Source organism: Arvicola amphibius, chromosome 4 (genome assembly GCF_903992535.2).
Source record: "Arvicola amphibius chromosome 4, mArvAmp1.2, whole genome shotgun sequence".
In the NCBI taxonomy this organism is placed as follows: domain Eukaryota; kingdom Metazoa; phylum Chordata; class Mammalia; order Rodentia; family Cricetidae; genus Arvicola; species Arvicola amphibius.
The window spans coordinates 161,062,298-161,080,402 of NC_052050.1; positions in this window are offsets into that span (position 1 = coordinate 161,062,298).

Consider the following 18,105-nt stretch of genomic DNA (forward strand, 5'->3'; position numbering starts at 1 on the left):
TTGCTCAAAGTTTCAAATAAATTTGGAAAAATAGTCCCTGAATAAATGGACACTTTTAAGCAGTAGTTCTCAGTCTACAACATTTTAATGGTTATTCATGTTCTGGTGACCCTCAACTATAAAATTATTTTGTTGCTACTTCATAACTATAATTTTTCTAATGTTATGAGTCATAATATAAGTATCTGATATGCAGTATAAATGATATTTGACCCTCAAAGGAGTCATGACCACAGAGTGAGAACCACTTCTTTAAGGTGTAGTAGGTTTTTAAGGGCTATATATTCTTAGATCATTTCTATAGTTATTTATATTATTTAAAGAATTACAGATTTTAAAAGGCAAAACTGTTTTTATTTCTTTTCGATGCCACATAGCAAAATGTTCTTGTATTTTAGATAATCCTAGAGTGTATCGTTGCCTAACATAATATATACATTGGCTTTGTACATATTAATCTCAAGCATATTTATGTTTATCAATGCTGTATAAACCAAGTCTTTCTAGCTATATTAACATATATAACTTGGAATCATAATAGACCCTTATCTAGATTAATAAAATTCTTACAAAGTCTAAGAAGTGATGATGCTGTTTACCAATGATTGAACCATGAATGTACACATGAAGGCATACCTGTGGATGTGTGCAGGTGCGAACTTTATGTGTTTTGTTAGTATATTCAGGATCCTGACAAGTGTTCTCCCAGAGGCAAAACCCATATATGTAAAGGAGAGAATGCCATATTCTGACTTTAATATGTCATCCAACTGCCTAAGTGTTGTATTCCTTATTTGTCACTTTTCTGACACATCACTAGAGGTCAAATCTAGTGGTTAAAACTGACTCAACAGATTCATTTCTCAAGGTAGCATTCTTAAGTGCTTTGTCCCTGCCCCACCCCTTCTACAACCACCCTTTTTCAAGGTCTCGTGTGTTTTATGATCCTGTAAAGAAATCGTATTTTATCTGATGATGATAGAGATACCTATCAGTTGTACACATAAAGTTCTGTGCAATCTTCACTTCCTCATATCTTCGTTTTATGACTAGTTTCTTGTCATTGGTGTTACTGAGTCATAAACTTCAGAGGAAATGTTCTATTTTAAATATTCTTTATGTTATTTGAAAATATATTATATTGTGGCCTTATTCTAAATGTTCATAAAATGTGTGATGTCTGTTTACTAAGATATGTCTATTATTTAACATGAGACAGTAATATTATATCCTTCTTGAATTTGCCCTACATTTGTGATTATTCCTATAATCTTAACACTTAACATAATACCTCACCTGTATGGTGCATTAAAATAATAGTATTTGAATTAAAGTCTAGAGCAATTCATTGTTGAAGTACTTTATCTCTATAATCCAGTATTAGCCCTCATTTTCTCATATTGAACAATTATGTCAGCCGCTTAATTCCCCTTATCCCTATCTCTCCCTTACAAAATCCTGTATACTAACACTTATTATCATGCCTATCAAATATTGGTAGCCACATACTATTTGTTCAATGCATAAAATAAATAACAACTTAGAGATAACAATGATACCATGTACTCTAGATCTGGAGATCTCCATAGCCACTCTGATCCCAGTCTGTCTTAGCCTAGGCTTCAAATATATCTATAATCTGAATTTAGCTTCTGCCATGTATTTCCAAACTAAGATATTGTTGCAAGAAGTTTCCACTAAGTAAGGCAGTTTGCTAGCTCTAGAAAGCATGCCCCTTCTTTCTGCACTTGGAAATGTACCCTATTGTCTCCATTAGTAGATGTCTACAATGACTTCTGCTCCTCATTAGCTTCCATCCTCTCTGAATTACTAGAACATTTTGCACATAATAGTGATCCATTTTGACATTTCAATCTGCATGTCACTTTTGTGTTTCTTATACATAGACCTTTTTGCCTCATTGAAATCCGCATAATCATGGCAGACTGAAACTGTGTCTTGGGATCTTTCCTTGACTGACATTGATGATTTAGATGATTTAGTATTACTTTAACTGTCTACATGCTTCATTTTACTTTTTTGCAACTTCTTTTTTAAAAAAGTAAAAACAAAACCAACTTTGAAGCAGAAATAAAAGTCTATACATAGCAGACTAATGAAAAGGAAAGAAAACCACACATTCTCTGTCAATTAATTAACCTGATCACATGGCTCACAGGGACCTTAAGAAACAGATCTTCCTAAGTGCTTACATTTCTAGTCAAACACCAGAATATGAAATAAAATGTTTTTCTTATTTTACTCTTTTTTCTTGCAGAAATGCCCAAAACTGACTTCCTAACTCAAGGTAACAATCAGCTGCAGTCAGAGAAAACAGATGCTTTTGCTACCATTTCTGTATTTTAAAAAAGGTTATGAAGGGATTTATTTAGCACGTATTTTATATACTTGAGAAGCCAAGGACAATGGCGATGGGCTTGGTCTCTACGACAAGGACGGGCTCTGTGTGAGCCTTGTCAGTTTGGTTGCTCACCTTCCTGGACCTGGAGGGAGTTGGGAGGACCTTGGACTCAACATAGTGTAGAGAACCCTGATGGCTGTTTGGCCTCAAGAGGGAGGGAGTGGGGGTATGAGTGGAGGGGAGGGGAGGGAAGGGGGAGAAAGAGGGGAGGAGATTGCAATTTTTTAATAAAAAATAAATAAACTGGAAAAAATAAAAATAAAAAAAGAATACAGCGTTTACCCATTGAGACGGTGGGACAGATCTAACGGGAGACCACCAAGTCCAGTTGGAATGGGACTGATGGAACATCCGACCAAACCGGACTCTCTGAATGTGGCTGACGGTGGAGGAGGACTGAGAAACCAAGGACAACGGCGATGAGCTTGAACTCTACAGCATGGACAGGCTCACTGTGAGCCTTGTCAGTTTGGTTGCTCACCTTCCTGGACTTAGGGGGAGCTGGGAGGACCTTGGACTTAACATAGTGAAGGGAACCCTGGTGGCTCTTTGTCTTGGAGAGGGGTGGAGAGGGGGTATGGGTGGAAGGGAGGGGAGGGAAGGGGGAAGAGGAGGGAAGGAGATGGAAATCTTTAATAAAAAAATGAAAAAAAAAGAATACAATGTCTCCATTACCTGTTTCTTCAAAGCATCCCATAATGGCGAGTGAAAAGAAAGGCGATTGTCAGAGATAAAACCCGGTATTAAAGAATGAGTCATAGAACTTTCTAAAGAATGCTTTTCCTGCAGCTTCAAAGTAAGAAATGCCCTTATTGGATACATTTCAAAGATAAGGATATGGCCAAACCAGCCTGGTCTATAGAGCAAGTTCCAGGACAACCAAGTTAGGATTGAAGGTAACCATTGATGAGGGGGCCATGTTCCAGCTCCAGCAAGCAGCAGAATGTGGCAATTTTAGTCACGTGGTTCCTGCTTTGGAGTCAAGGATACAAGAAAGAGGTTATAGACTCTTCCTCTGGTAATAAGGAAAACCACTTAAGCATGGCATGTGTGTAAAGGGGCAGCCTGGATTGCCTTGGGACTCAAGATGTTAGATATGCCAGAGTCATGGGATAACAACTGAGAGCTGCTAAGAGGGAGTGGGGTCAGCCCAAAGGAAAGAAGTGTGTTGCAGTCAACAAGCCAATGGGAACAGGAAACCTAAAGAGTGTTTTGACATCAGACATGGAGATGCAGAGTTTGGAGTTTGCCCAACTAGTTTTTGGTCTTGCGTTGGTCCAGTGTTTCCTTGCTATATTCCCTTTCCTCCATTTTGGAATGGTAATGTATATCCTGTGCCATTATATGTTGGAAGTATGTGATCTGTTTTTTTGATTTTGACCTTATAAGAGATTACAGTTAAAAGATTGCATGAATCTCAGGAGAGACTTTGAATTTTAAACATTGTTGAGAGTGTGATAGATTATGGGGACTTTTGAAACTGAACTAAATGCAATTTTCTTTTTCTTTTCTTTTTTCCTTTTTTGTTTTTGTTTTTGTTTTTTCAAGACAGGGTTTCTCTGTAGCTTTGAAGCCTATCCTGGAACTAGTTCTTGTAGACCAGGCTAGCCTTGAGCTCAAATATCCACCTGTTTCTACCTTTCAAGTGCTGGGATTAAAGGTGCACGCCACCACCACACCTGGACTAAGTGCATTTTCAATGTTATGGCTACAATTCTATGGGAGCCAGAGAGAGAAATGTAGTGGTTGAACAGATATGGCCCCCATAGACTCATGTGTTTGAATGCTCGGCCCATAGGGAGTAGCACTTTTAGGAGGTGTGGCCTTATTGGAGGAAGTGTCTTACTGTGGAAGCGGGCTCTGGGGTCTCATATATGTTCAAGCTATATCCAGCATATACCCTTCTTCTGCTATCTGGAGATCAAGATGTAGAACTCTCAGCTTCCTTTCCAGAACCATGTCTGCCTGTGCACTGTCATCTCCCTCCATGACGATAATGGACAGGAACCTCTGAAACTGTAAGTCAGACCCAATTAAATGTTTTCCTTTATAAAAAAAAGGATATGGCCAAAAAGTTTATTTTTAATCATCCAAAGACTAGTGAGCATTTAGAAAAGTACTAAATATAGTTAAGAAAATAGCTTACTTTTCTCTGCTTCAGGAAATACTGTGCTGTTAAGGAACTGTTTCCCTGAGTTTTAATCTCTATTGTGTTTTGTTTTGCTTTCAGATAATTATTTCAGTATTCACTTGGGTCTGGTTCTTTATAACTAAAGAGAGTTTTTTTGAAGAAAGATCTTAGATAAAAGCATGATTATATGAATTGATCCAACCTAAGACAACCTGCAAGATGAACTTCAAATGTCTCCCTTGTCCTACAGCCTGCAAGATGAACTTCAAATGTCTCCCTTGTCCTACAGCCTGATTCCCTCTTCATGCCAGGTTATTAAAACTATCCTGCACAATTTCTCTATTAAACCTGTTCTACAATAAAGCAACACACTCAATATTTTGCAATCATCTCTCATACATACATGTTGCTTCTTTACCTGAACCATCTATGTGCCGTTTCTAATCTTGTCAGTCTTCTTTACAGCTCCGCAGACATATAAATGTAACAAACTGTTATGCCATCCCTCAGATATGTGCAGACTAGTTTGATGTCAACTCAACACAAACTAGAAACATTTGGGAAGACTTCTATTGAGAAAATTCCCCAACGAGATTGGCCTGCAGGCAAGATTGAGGTGCCTTGTGTTGGTTGGTGACTGATGTGGGAGGGCCCAGGACCTTCTATCATGATGAGGTTTTCCTTAAGTACACTCTATCACTTTGAGGAGAACACAAGCATAAGTTCTTGTACTGGGGACTCTCTTATATTTTATAACTGAGTGACCAGCACAATGCCATATTTATGTAGTAAGAAGAAAATAAGAACTTTATAAACACCTCTTCAATGCATACATAGGAATCATCTGAGTTAGGAAAGTCTGGGGTCAAACTCTGACTTTCCCACTTATTTTCAGTCCTCCTGTGACTGGCTTTGTTATTGCTCTAGTTCCCTTTCTGTTGTTGTGGTAAAATTTGTGAAGCAAGAGCAACTTAAGTAAGGAAAGGGTTTATTTCATTTCATTTTATACTTCCAAACCATAGTCCATCAATTAGAGAAGTCAAAGCAGGAACAATGCAGAAATGCTTGTTTGTGGCTCATTTATTCACACTCAACTGTATTCTTTTCTTCCACAGCTCAGAACCATCTGCCTAGATGATGGTGTCACCCAAGGTGGGATGGGCCCAACATGTCAACAATTAAGATACCCCCCCTTTGATATGCCCATAAGCCAATTTGATCTAGAGAATTCCTCAGTTGAAGCTGTCCTCGAATATGCTTCAAACTGAAAGATAACATGAGCAGTAATAGCTAAATACCCTGCATTCACATCAGTAGAATGTATATATCCAGAACTATGGACATCACTGTGTATAGCCCCCTCCTCTCAGACGTCTATTAAAAAAATGCCTGTGGCAAGAGATAACTTTTTTATGTAATAAGTCTTAACTGTACCATTCAACTCTCTTCAGAAAATTTATCAGCACATCACTATTTTTCTAAAGATTTTTTATGCAAACTTGTAAAATGGAAATAATGGGAACACAATAAAAGTAAAGGAGGGGAAAGATTTGTAATATAAATGTTTCTCTTAAAACCCCCACACAAATAATCCCACAAAGATCTTTACTTTGTAATGAGTCTCCAGCCTCTATTATGAGCAATACTCTTGGTCTGAGGGATAATTTTATGGTATATTGCTATCTTGACCAAAGTCTTTACCTTGCAACACTCGCATCAGTAAAAAGTTCAAAGGCATCCATAGTTATTTCAAACATAACATTTCCTTGCTCTTGATATTTTATGTGTGTTCATAGTTCTGAGATATACCAAAGGGCTCATGAGCAGCCAAGTGGCAGCCTTCTGAAGGCTTAAATTTGAATGTTTGTGTGACTCTTATTTTCAAATATCACAACAAAGAAGCAAGTGTTGGCTACAAATTCTCAGTCCAGGTCTAGAGAGATAATTAAAAAAAAATTAGGGATACTGTGCAAGCATGAGTTCTTAAGCTCAAATTATAGAACGCACATGAAAATCTATACTTATGCACCTATGATACCAGCACAGAGTGGTGGGAGGACAGGACTATTGCTTGGCCTGGACGGCTGACAGCCTAGCCCCAGATTCCGAGAGAGATTATGGTATGAGAGATTAAAGTAGAGAATGATAAATATGACATCCAACACCCTCTTCTGACGCCCTTACACAGGTGTACATACACAACACACAGACTCAAAAACACTGTCTGTCAACCATCAATCCTTTCCTTCCTTCTGAGGAAACTGAACACAGTCTTTGTGAACATAGTCTCTAACACTATGTTCACAGTCCAGGTGGCTTTTATATTGGAAAGCTTCTAGATTTCTATGAATTGCTTGGAAATAAGATTTAAGACTATAAAATTAATATTTAATGAAAGACAGATTGATGATCAATAATCTCTCTGTTCAGGATGTGTTCAGAAAGGTGACAGGGTAACATATCTACATTTCTCATTCAACTGAGCATCAGTTGCTTATTAGCAAACAAGATACTCCAGGCAGGAAGAGTAGATCAACTGACTTTCATTAAAACACTTTAAATCATAGTTTATGTTCATGATAGTTAACAAAATTAAAGAGGGAATCATTGCCAGTCCAGAAAATTCATTTATTAGTTACTTTTTTCCTCAATGTAAAAAAATACATAACAAAAGTAACTTAAGTAATATTTATTCTAAGTCAAACTAAAAGATAAGTTCATTGTGGTGGTGAAGTCTTATATAGGAGCATAAATTAGGCAGACACATGGCAATATCCACATTCAGGGTGTTTGTTTCTTCTTCTGTTTACTCCTTTCTAGAAATGTTTCCATAGGCACACCCAATGGTGTGTTTCTGTGGTAAGTATTAACCCAACAAAACTGACAGTGGCTATTTACCCATCACAACTGGCCTGAATGTGATAGACAATTCAACCTCTGAATCATCCATTTAATGCTATCCCATGACTTCCTGCCTATGGCCCACAATAGTCCCTCTTCAACATCATCATCTAATGATTGAAAACATCACAAGCAATGCCTTGGGTAAATCTGGCTACTCAAAACCTCTGTGTCATAAATTCATAAGTTCATTCTTGAACTGAGCCTTTTAAACTATTTTTGATACTTTTGCCACTATGTTCCTCCTCAGGAAATGTGCTTTATACTGTCTCTAATATAGCAAATCTATTTTTTCTCAAATTCAAGCAATAGATTCATCTCTCCCAGGAAACCTTTTCTCCAGTCAATTTCAATAATGATGCTCATTCAAGCAGCAGATAGTCTAATCAACCTCAAACAGAAACTACATCATTCTAAAATATGAATCTCCACTGTAAATATGTGTTCATTATGTACTTTGTACATAGCAGCTTTAGAATTAATAACTGATGAATACGTAAAATTTCTTTTACCTTCTGATCTCTCTACATGGAGAGTCTTTCATTCTGTATTAGTGTAAATTTTAATGTAATGAAGAGATGCATTAAAGTATTGCAAAGCTTATAAGTTATTAACAGCATTAAGAAAGCTGAGCACATGGGATACACTTTCTGGGACTTATCAGATGGGAGATTTCAGCCCCTGCAAGTAAGCTTTATGGGACAACAAAGATGTCAGATCTTTTCTAGATCACTTACAATACCTGGTGTAATGGAAACACCATGCTGATAACTGTTACACTGCATTGTTAAGGAGGAAGAGTTTTTTTTTAAAAAAAAAAAAAAAAAGTCTGTACATGTTCAGTATAAACTAACATTTCCCAATATTTTTGACACATGATTGTATGGGCAGCTGTAACACCTGTAAAATGAGAGAACAAACTGCCATATACATGGAACTTTTAGTAGTGTTAGCAGCAGACTTCTCAGCAGAAACTGGTAGACCAGGACAGCATGGAGTGACAAGTTCAAAGTATAGAAGGGAAACGCTGTCAAGAATATCATACCTTCCAAAATTATCCTAGGGAATTGATTGAGCAACAAACATTTTTCCCAAACTAAAGCTGAGAGATTTCATCAACACCAAAGCTTGCTTATAAGAAGTATTCAGGCCAGGCAGTGGTGGTGCATACTTTTAATCCCAGCACTTGGGAGGCAGAGGCAGGCTTATCTCAGTGAGTTTGAGGCCAGCCTGGTCTATAGAACGTGTTCTAGGACAGGCTCCGAAGCTACAGAGAAGTCCTGTCTAGAAAAAAAAAAAAAAACAGAAGCATTCAGGTTGAAGACAACCCCAGCTGCTGACACAAAACAAGTGGAAGTAGAAGGTCCCACCCTACCAGTGAGTACATGCGGCCAGGGAGTCGGCTTGAGGGTGTAAGTGCATGCAACCACACCTGGTGACATAAGTCCAATTTCCAGATTCAGATTCTATGTGCTGGAAGGAGAGAACTGACTCAGCAGCGTTGTCTTTTAACCTCCACACTTGTATCGTGACATGCACGCCTATACACACACTCACTATAAATTACTTTCAAAATTTTTAAGTAGGTACACAGTCAAATATAGAATAACTTGATGCTGCAGTATTAATGTATAAATTACTTACATATTGAAAGATAAAATTGCTAAATATATTAATAACAATAACTTAATAAGATACAAGTGTGGAGATAAAGTACAAAAAAACAGTTTTATTTAAATAAAAAATTAAGTTTAAGTAAGATAAAAATAGCCTATTCTAACTATAATGTATCTTATATAAACCTCATATAAAGGCAGTGAAAATTTATAGTAGATTCACAAAAGTATTTTAAAAAAATAACGACTCATGGAATATCAAAAGGAAAAATCATTCAATCAACATAAGACAGAATATGAAGAAAATTAATGAAGAAAAATATCCAACATTATCAATAATGGAAACTAAATGTATAATGAAATATCATTGCATACCAGTTAGAGTGGTTATCATCAAAGAAGCTGAAAAATAATAAGTCCCTGTGAGGGTGGGGAAAGGGACCCTTGTACATTGTCGGTGGGACTATGAATTAATGTATGCATCCTGTAAGACAGTTTGAGGGCTCTCATGTTTGAATTCTCAGTGTCAGACAGGCAAGGAGGCTGCCGGAGAGACCGAGACAGGGGATCTTCTGAGAAAGCAGACTAGTAAAACTAGGTGTAATGGGTGAGCCTCAAGTTCAGCAAAAGACCTTTCCTCAACGAATGGAGAGCAATCAGATAAGACATCCAGTGTCAACATCAGGCCTCAACATGAACACACACACATGCAACTGCACACATGTGAATAAGCTTACATACACACATGTACATAGCACACACACACACACACACACATGCAAAAATAAATAGAACTACCATGTGATCCAGCAATCCTGTACAGTATACATATATTTAAAGAAAATGAGCTGTGTGTGTCAGAGAGTCAAACTATTGCATTCACTGCAGCACTACTTAGGACAGTTAAGACATGAAATACATTGAAGTGTCAATCAACAGGGCAATGGAAAAGGGAAATGTGGCATCCATTTGTGAGAAGGATGGTGAGCCGGTAGGACCCCATACAAAAAAAAAGTAGGCATGGAAACAGATACAGTGCTTGAACTCACCCATCTGTAAACTATAAAATGTCCCATGTGATATCTAAAAAAGCCAGGAGAGTCTAAGAGAATCAAGTGGTGAGTGCTATGGATGGGTATTTGATGGGAAATTTCAACCAGATAGAAGGAATGAGCTAAAGGTACACAGTGTGCTATCATGGCCAGAATTAAAGGCCATGTCAGCTCCTAAGGATGGATTTTACATGACTTAAACACAAAAAATTGCAATTATTTAAAATAATAAATATGCTAATTAGCTCAATTGTGCCATTCTACAATGTATGTATAAATCAAAACATCGTATTGTACATGATATTGTATATAATTAATTGTCAATTCAGTTTTTTAACTGCATGTTGTTTGGGGCAAAGAAAATTAAAAAGCTATTAATATAATAGCATGAGCCACTTCAAAGGACCCTTTGATTTTTATAGGTGAGTTCTGAGGTTATACACTAGAAGCACAGGCATTTGGCAAAGGAATCCCTAGTTTTCTACAAAAAAGGCACCTCTATCAGTTGCAGGGTTGGTGAAAATCCTTTCCCAGTCAGTAGGCTGCCTTTGTGTCTTAGTGACAGTGTCCTTTGCTTTACAGAAGCTGCTCAGCTTCATGAGGTCCCATTTATTCAATGTTGCCCTTAATGTCTGTGCTGCTGGGGTTATACGTAGGAAGCGGTCTCCTGTGCCCATATGTTGTAGAGTACTTCCCACTTTCTCCTCTATCAGGCTCAGTGCATTCAGATTAATATTGAGGTCTTTAATCCATTTGGACTTGAGTTTTGTGCATGGTGATAGACACGGAGCTACTTTCATTCTTCTACAGGCTGACATCCAGTTATGCCAGCACCATTTGATGAAGATGCCCTTTCTTCTATTGTGTGCTTTTGGCTCCTTTATCAAAAATCAGGTGTTCATAGGTTTGTGGGTTAAGATCCGGGTCTTCTATTCGATTCCATTGGTCGACTTCTCTGTTTTTATGCCAATACCACGCTGATAACTGTTACACTGCATTGTTAACGAGGAAGAGTAAAAAAAAAGTCTGTACATGTTCAGTATAAACTAACATTTCCCAATATTTTTGACACATGATTGTATGGGCAGCTGTAATGCCTGTAAAATGACTTGACTCTAGAGGGGTTACCAGGTATCCAGGGAGATGCCCCCAGCCAGTTCCTTGGGCAGCTGAGGAGAGGGAGCCGGAAAAGGCCAGATCCTATAGCCATACTGATGAATATCTTGCATATCACCATAGAACCTTCACCTGGCGTAGGATGGAGATAGAGACAGAGCCCCACATTGGAGCACCGGACTGAGCTCCCAAGGTCCTGATGAGGAGCAGAAGGAGGGAGAACATGAGAAAGAAAGTCAGAACTGTGAGGGGTGCGTTCACCCACTGAGATGGTGGGACAGAACTAACGGGAGATCACCAAGTCCAGTTGGAATGGGACTGATGGAACATCCGACCAAACCGGACTCTCTGAATGTGGCTGATGGTGGAGGCTGACTGAGAAGCCAAGGACAATGGCGATGGGCTTGGACTCTACAACAAAGACGGGCTCTGTGTGAGCCTTGTCAGTTTGGTTGCTCACCTTCCTGGACCTGGTGGGAGTTGGGAGGACCTTGGACTTAACATAATGTAGGGAACCCTGATGACTCTTTGGCCTGGAGAGGGAGGGAGTGGGGATATGGGTGGAGGGGAGGGGAGGGATGGGGGAAGAGGAGGGAAGGAGATGGAAAAAACAAACAAAAAATAACTCACTCTATAAGGTACTTCTAATAATGCTCTTTCATCTTATGTGTACAATGTCACATGAGGTTGCTGAAGCATAGACTTGATGTAATTTCTGTGTGGAACTCCTTCAGACAACAGTCATTAAGATACCAGCTCACTTTGAGTGTGATCTCATGTATTATAAATGCAAACAAAAGCTGACGCAGGCTTCTTGGATGCTGGATTCGGTTCTAGTTTCCAGGTCACATAGATTGCTACTCTTTCTATGAGTTTGTCCCCAGATTAATAAACTTTTATTATACTCCAAAAAAAAAAGATCCTAGGGTCAAACACTTTGAAAATCAATGCATTTCAAATTTGGTTTCTCCTTGTTCTTAAAACACATTTATGCAGGGTGGTGGTGGTGTGCGCCTTTAATCCCAGCAGAGGAGGCAGAGGCAGGCCGATCTCTGTGACTTTGAGGCCAGTCTGGTCTACAATGCAAGGTCCAGGGCAGCCAGAGCTAAACAGTAAAACTCTGTCTCAAAAAACAAAAAAAAAAAAAGCTGACCCGGGACATTTGGGGCTCCTCCCTTTGGTAATTTGGAGGCTGTAGTCTTATAGAGATGCTAATTCATGGCCTAGGGGACAGCCAGCAGACTAGCCAGCAAAAAAGTTAGCAGACTGCTCGCAGACAGGTGGGTGCAGACCTGACAAAATGCCATTCCCCTGGTTACCTAGGAGACGGCCCAATGTGTCCCCCCACCCCACCCCCGCTCAATTGCTGTGATGCTATAAAAACTGGAGAATAAATGAGGGATCAGATGTTGCCCTTCAAGGAAAAAAAAAAAGGCACCTCAAAACAAAAATCGATAAGTGATCAGAACACAGATCCCGACCTTGAGTCTTAGAATTTCAATCACATTTGACAGGTCCAAGAAAAGGCACAAAGGAAAGGACATTTTTGGGCTAGGGGATGTAATGATATGGAGACTCAGGGCAATGACAGCCAGGAGCTGCCTCCCCACCACACACCCAGGAGGCCTTCTTGGCCAAAGCTGAGGAGCCAGCAGACACTCTCAGATTGTGCCAGAATTCTGGCCTGAGCTGGAACTGAACCAGAGGGAATTAAGAACAGAAGCTGACAGTTCACCTGCCAACTTTTACCTCAGTGTGAACCTGCCAAATAAACTTGCCAACAAATTTTTAAGAGAATAACTTTTAGCTGTAGGGTGATAAGAAAAGGTCTGAATAACAATGAAAATTAATACATCTAGACAGCCCTTTCCTAAACTCTAAGGGCTGAATCATGACCAATGTCTCCCAGTAGGAAACAACCTCTCCTTGGCTTTCAATATTATCAACCCCAGTGTTAAGCCACCAATAAGATCACAATATGCCTCTGATGCCACTTCCCACCCAGAAACAGCAAGATGAAAAAGAAATACTAAACATTAAAAGGAAAGAACATCTATAACCTAGGTCCTGAAAATATGACATAGTATCTTAATTTATTTAACTTTACATTCTTCTCAACTACATACCTTGCCAAAGAGAGGGTAAAAACATAATTACTTAGTTATTGGCCCCAAAATTCAATATCATTTTTCTATTTAAGGGAATGGCTATAAAAGGTCATTTGGGACAGTGGCCTGGGGTTGGGTGCGTAAGGAATTCCAATAGGGAAGCCTTCATTTCTACAATGCAATAGAGTATTAAAAGTTAATCAAATGTCATAAAATTTTTCTTCAGAATACATGGTCAAAACTGCTTTGGTGATCAGGGGTTTCAGTCTACAACATCACAGCAAGGGAAGTCTTAGAAGCCATTCCTGTCCTGGTCTTGACAGTCTGTCTCCCAACAGGATGAGCAACACTAAGAATGGCCAATTCCTCTGAAATGACATGCAACCTGCTAGCTTCACCCCAAGGAAGATGAAGTTATCCCTGGACTTGACTAAAATAACTACCTACAAGGCACCTCTCAACTAATTCCAGTTGTACCCACTTGCTCTGTTGTGCCCTTTTATGAATATTTAAAGCTAAGTAATAAGGTGAACCCAAAGAAAAACATATATGGACTCACCTGGGGGTTGGAAGCAGACAGGGTCGCCTGACAGGATTGGAAACATGGGAGCGGGGGGAGCGGGGGTTAGAGAAAGTGGGGAGGAGGAGGGAAGAAGGGAAGGGTTGAGGAGAACTTTAGGGAATGGGACAGTCGAGATAGAGGGGGGACAGATATGAGAGCTGGGAGAGAGACATCTTGACTGGAAGCAGCATTGTGGGGTTGGTGGGAAGCCTGGCTCTGGAGAGGTTCCCAGGAGTCCACAGGTATGGCCCCAGCTAAGACCCTAGGATAGTGGAGAAGGTGCCCGAACTGGCATTGCCCTCTATTCAGATTGATGATTATCTTAAACATCACCATAGAATCTTTGTCCAGCAACACATGGAAACAGAAGCAGAGTCCTACATTGGAGCACTGGACTGAGCTCCCAAGGTCCAGATGAAAAATGGAAGGAATGAAATGTGAGCAAAGAGGTCAAGACCATGAGGGGTTCATCCACTGAAGCAGTTTGCCTGAGCTAATGGGAGCTCACCCTCCAGCGGGACTGGGAAGGAACAAGCATAGGACCAAGCTAGTTCCTCTGAATGTAGTTGACAGTTGTATGGCTGGGGCAGACTGACAGTGGCACTGGGATTTGTCTCTGCTGCATGTACTGGCATTTTGGGATCCTGTTCTCTTTGGATGTATACCTTGCTCAGACTGGATGTAGTGGGGAGGGCCTTGGGCCTTCCACAGGACAGGGTGCCTTGCCCTCTCTTAACATTGGAGGGGTGGGGTAGGAGGGTATGTGGAGGGAATGGGAGGAGGGAAGGGAGTGGGAATTTGGATTGGTACTTTAAAAAAATCTAATTAAAAAAAGAGTATTTGTTTACTCATGTATCTGTAGACAGTGGAGACTAGGCTTGGGGATTTTTTCCAAATACTCTCAATGTTGATCTGAGACATTATTATCCAGCTCAAACCCAGCTCAGAAAAAAGTTCTGTGTCCCTGGTAGTCTAATTACATTGTTAGGTCAGCATACTCTGCACATTTTAGTATTTTGCTTTTGTCTTTCACTCTTATTAAGTTTAATAACCTAACACCACATTTAACTTTTTAATTTTTATGTATATGCAAAAAATTAAAAGTCAAAGGAGAAGGGCAGACACTTGAAAGTGTAATATCTCCAGTCTGAGCCAAATTCCTAAAAGGTTAGCCCATTAAGTGGCCAAGAAAAATAAGACAAAATTGGTGCAAACTTCATTTTCAAAAGTTCCCACAAGCAGCTTTATAAGTGCCTAGAGGGATGAGTTAACCTTAGCTGTGTCTTGTTGAACTTGGCCATTTAGAGAGCTAACTCTTTTCTGACTTGGCTCTGGCTGTAGATGTCACGCCTCTCCATGTCTGGATTTGATTCTTCACTTGGATTTTTCAGTACACAGTAAATGTTTCTGATTTGGTATCATGCTATAAGAATTTGTAAGTAGTTTCTTTGCACTAATGTCTAGATGGATTAGGGTCAGGTGTGTTGGTGGGTTTCCACTGTTAAATTATTTCACACCCTTTCACCATATTTAATGGCCACAATCCCAGAGTTCATCTTCGATGTGGGAGGTTAATATATTCTGTAACATGCTTTGAGAAGAGAAAATTTACAAAAGCATTTACAAAAGAGCCTAGAAAATATTTCTTTATTGAATAAATGTGTTACCTTAATCAAGAATTTCAGATTAACATTTTTACTTGAGAAACAATAATTACCTACACTATCAGAATGCAGAAATCATTATTACTGTGAATTTTTTAATTTATTAAATGGACTGGCCACTATCATAAAATTACTTAGTTTATGATTTAGTATGAAGAAATAAAACTAAGCTAAACTCTAAATATTTTCATGGAAATTCACTGGAATTGCTGTTCATCTATGCCAGACAGAATTAAATACAGCCTGCAGAGACACATAAAGAATAATATCACATAAATTAGAAGAGGTGAGAAAGAAAACACAAATAAAGAATCATAAGTGAAGTGAGAAATGAGGACATGAACTATGGATCTTCAAGTCAGAAATTCACACAAGCGCCTTCAATTACTACATTCAAAACCATGATAAATACAATAGCATCACTAAAGATGCAGTTTATAATAATTTCTTCCTCCCAAAGCTTTTGAGGGGATCACAGAAGGGTGTGGCTACAAAAATATACTGCAGAGTAAAAACATCAATAGAATATGTCACTATATATATATATATATATATATATATATATATATATATATATATATATGGGAGTATAAAGTATTAGAGAATAATTAAATGTTCTTTAGAGTATGACCACAGCTATTTAGAGTTCAGAAACAGAGATTATCTATACAAACTGGAAAAAAACTCAAAATCCACCATGAAATTTGCAACTTGAGGTGGACTTCAAATAACCTGATCAATTTGAGAAGTGTCTTCTGTGTAAGAAGTTAGGGAAAGTTCTTGGACGATGAAGAAGGCAACAGAAACAGAAACATACAGGTATCAGTCACTCTATACTAAAAGAATCACTGATCGTGAGAATCAAGTGTCCATGAGGGTACACACCAAGGAGGAATACAGATGACACAGGTTGGTGGAAGGAGTGATCCATCTTATGTATGAAATTTAGATGGCACACATACAACACCCAAACTCATGGGTTGAAGCCCTAACACCCAAATGATGATATTTAGAGATGAAGTCATTTGGAGGTTATTAGAGTTGAATTAAGATAATATGAGGCTGTGGATGTGCTCTGTATGATAGGATTAATACCCTTGTGTAAGAGACAATATGGGCCATATGAACACATAGCAAGATAATGGCCACCTATAAGCCAACAGACAAGACTCTAGAGTAAAACCAGTCCTGCCAGCACCTTGGTCTTGGACTTCTAGTCCCAGAGATATAAAGGGCAAAAAATATGCTTTTTAGGATGCCAGAGATGATTAAGATAAGTCTATAATATGGAAAGCTTCCACATATAGACAGAAGCATTGAATTAAGTACAGGATCTATGAGACAGACACAAATAAAACAAGGACCTTCGGGTTAAATGAAAAGGCCCTGATCACAGAAGTGCAACCAAGGAAACTGTGTTCAATGTAGAGTGTGGTAAGGAGTAAGCTCGAGAAGAGAGGGGGATCTAATGGATACCTCTCACTTCAGTGTTTGGGAATGAAAGAAAAGAACAGTTACTTCAATCTTGTCTTTGCTCTATTTTTCAAAACAGGTAAGAGGTTTAGCATGAGGACCTATAGTTGGTATAAACAATAACCTGACAATCATAAGAATCATTTTCATCATTGTAGGCTGGACACAATGGGCCATGAGAATTGTTTGGTTCTGACTTAATTCCAAGTTGTATTCCTCTCTTCAAATTTTCTTAGAGTCAATCATATTCCTTCTTTCACTTCCATCAAAAAAGCAAATAAACGATATGACACTCTTAAATTTATGTAAATTAGTTATATAAAGCATCTGTGAATAATTGGAGTCATGTAGAAATATTTTCATACAAGCACAAAATACTTTGCCCAGACACATAGCTGTACTCAGTTACTCTTAATAGTTAACAGATTTTGATCAGAAACATCAAGAATCCTGACTCAGAGTTTAATTATCAAACAATGCAATGCTTATCTAAACAGACTTAACACTGAGACATGTAAATTCTCCCTTGTCAAATTCCACTTAAAATGCTACCCATATATATATATATATATATATATATATATATATATATATATCTTACCCTTTGAGACTCTATTTTACACAAATATATAAATAAACCAGAGATGTATCAAACTGACTTACACATGTCTAGAATCCCAGAACTCAGGAAGCAGAAGCAGATCAAATTAAGAATCCAGCCGGTCTGGGCTACATGAGACAGTCTCAGAACATCAAAAAAAGAATGCCAGATGTAAACTAAAAAAGTATTATATTCATCAGAGCAGGATTTTTTTAACCTGGTCCTCTGGGTTCTCATAGGTCCTTTCCTAAGTGACCAGTACCATATAGCAGGGGTTAAGCTCTGTTCCATTCACACAGTTACAGAACTCAAGTTCTACATGTGATAGTTACAATGATAAGCCAAAGAATGTGTCTCTGAAGCCAAGGGCCTCTTCATATTCAGGTAAGTTTTGGAAATACTTTCACTATGCTCCTTTCCGGGAAATTTATTCAAACACACCAGAGCTTCAGAGAAAAT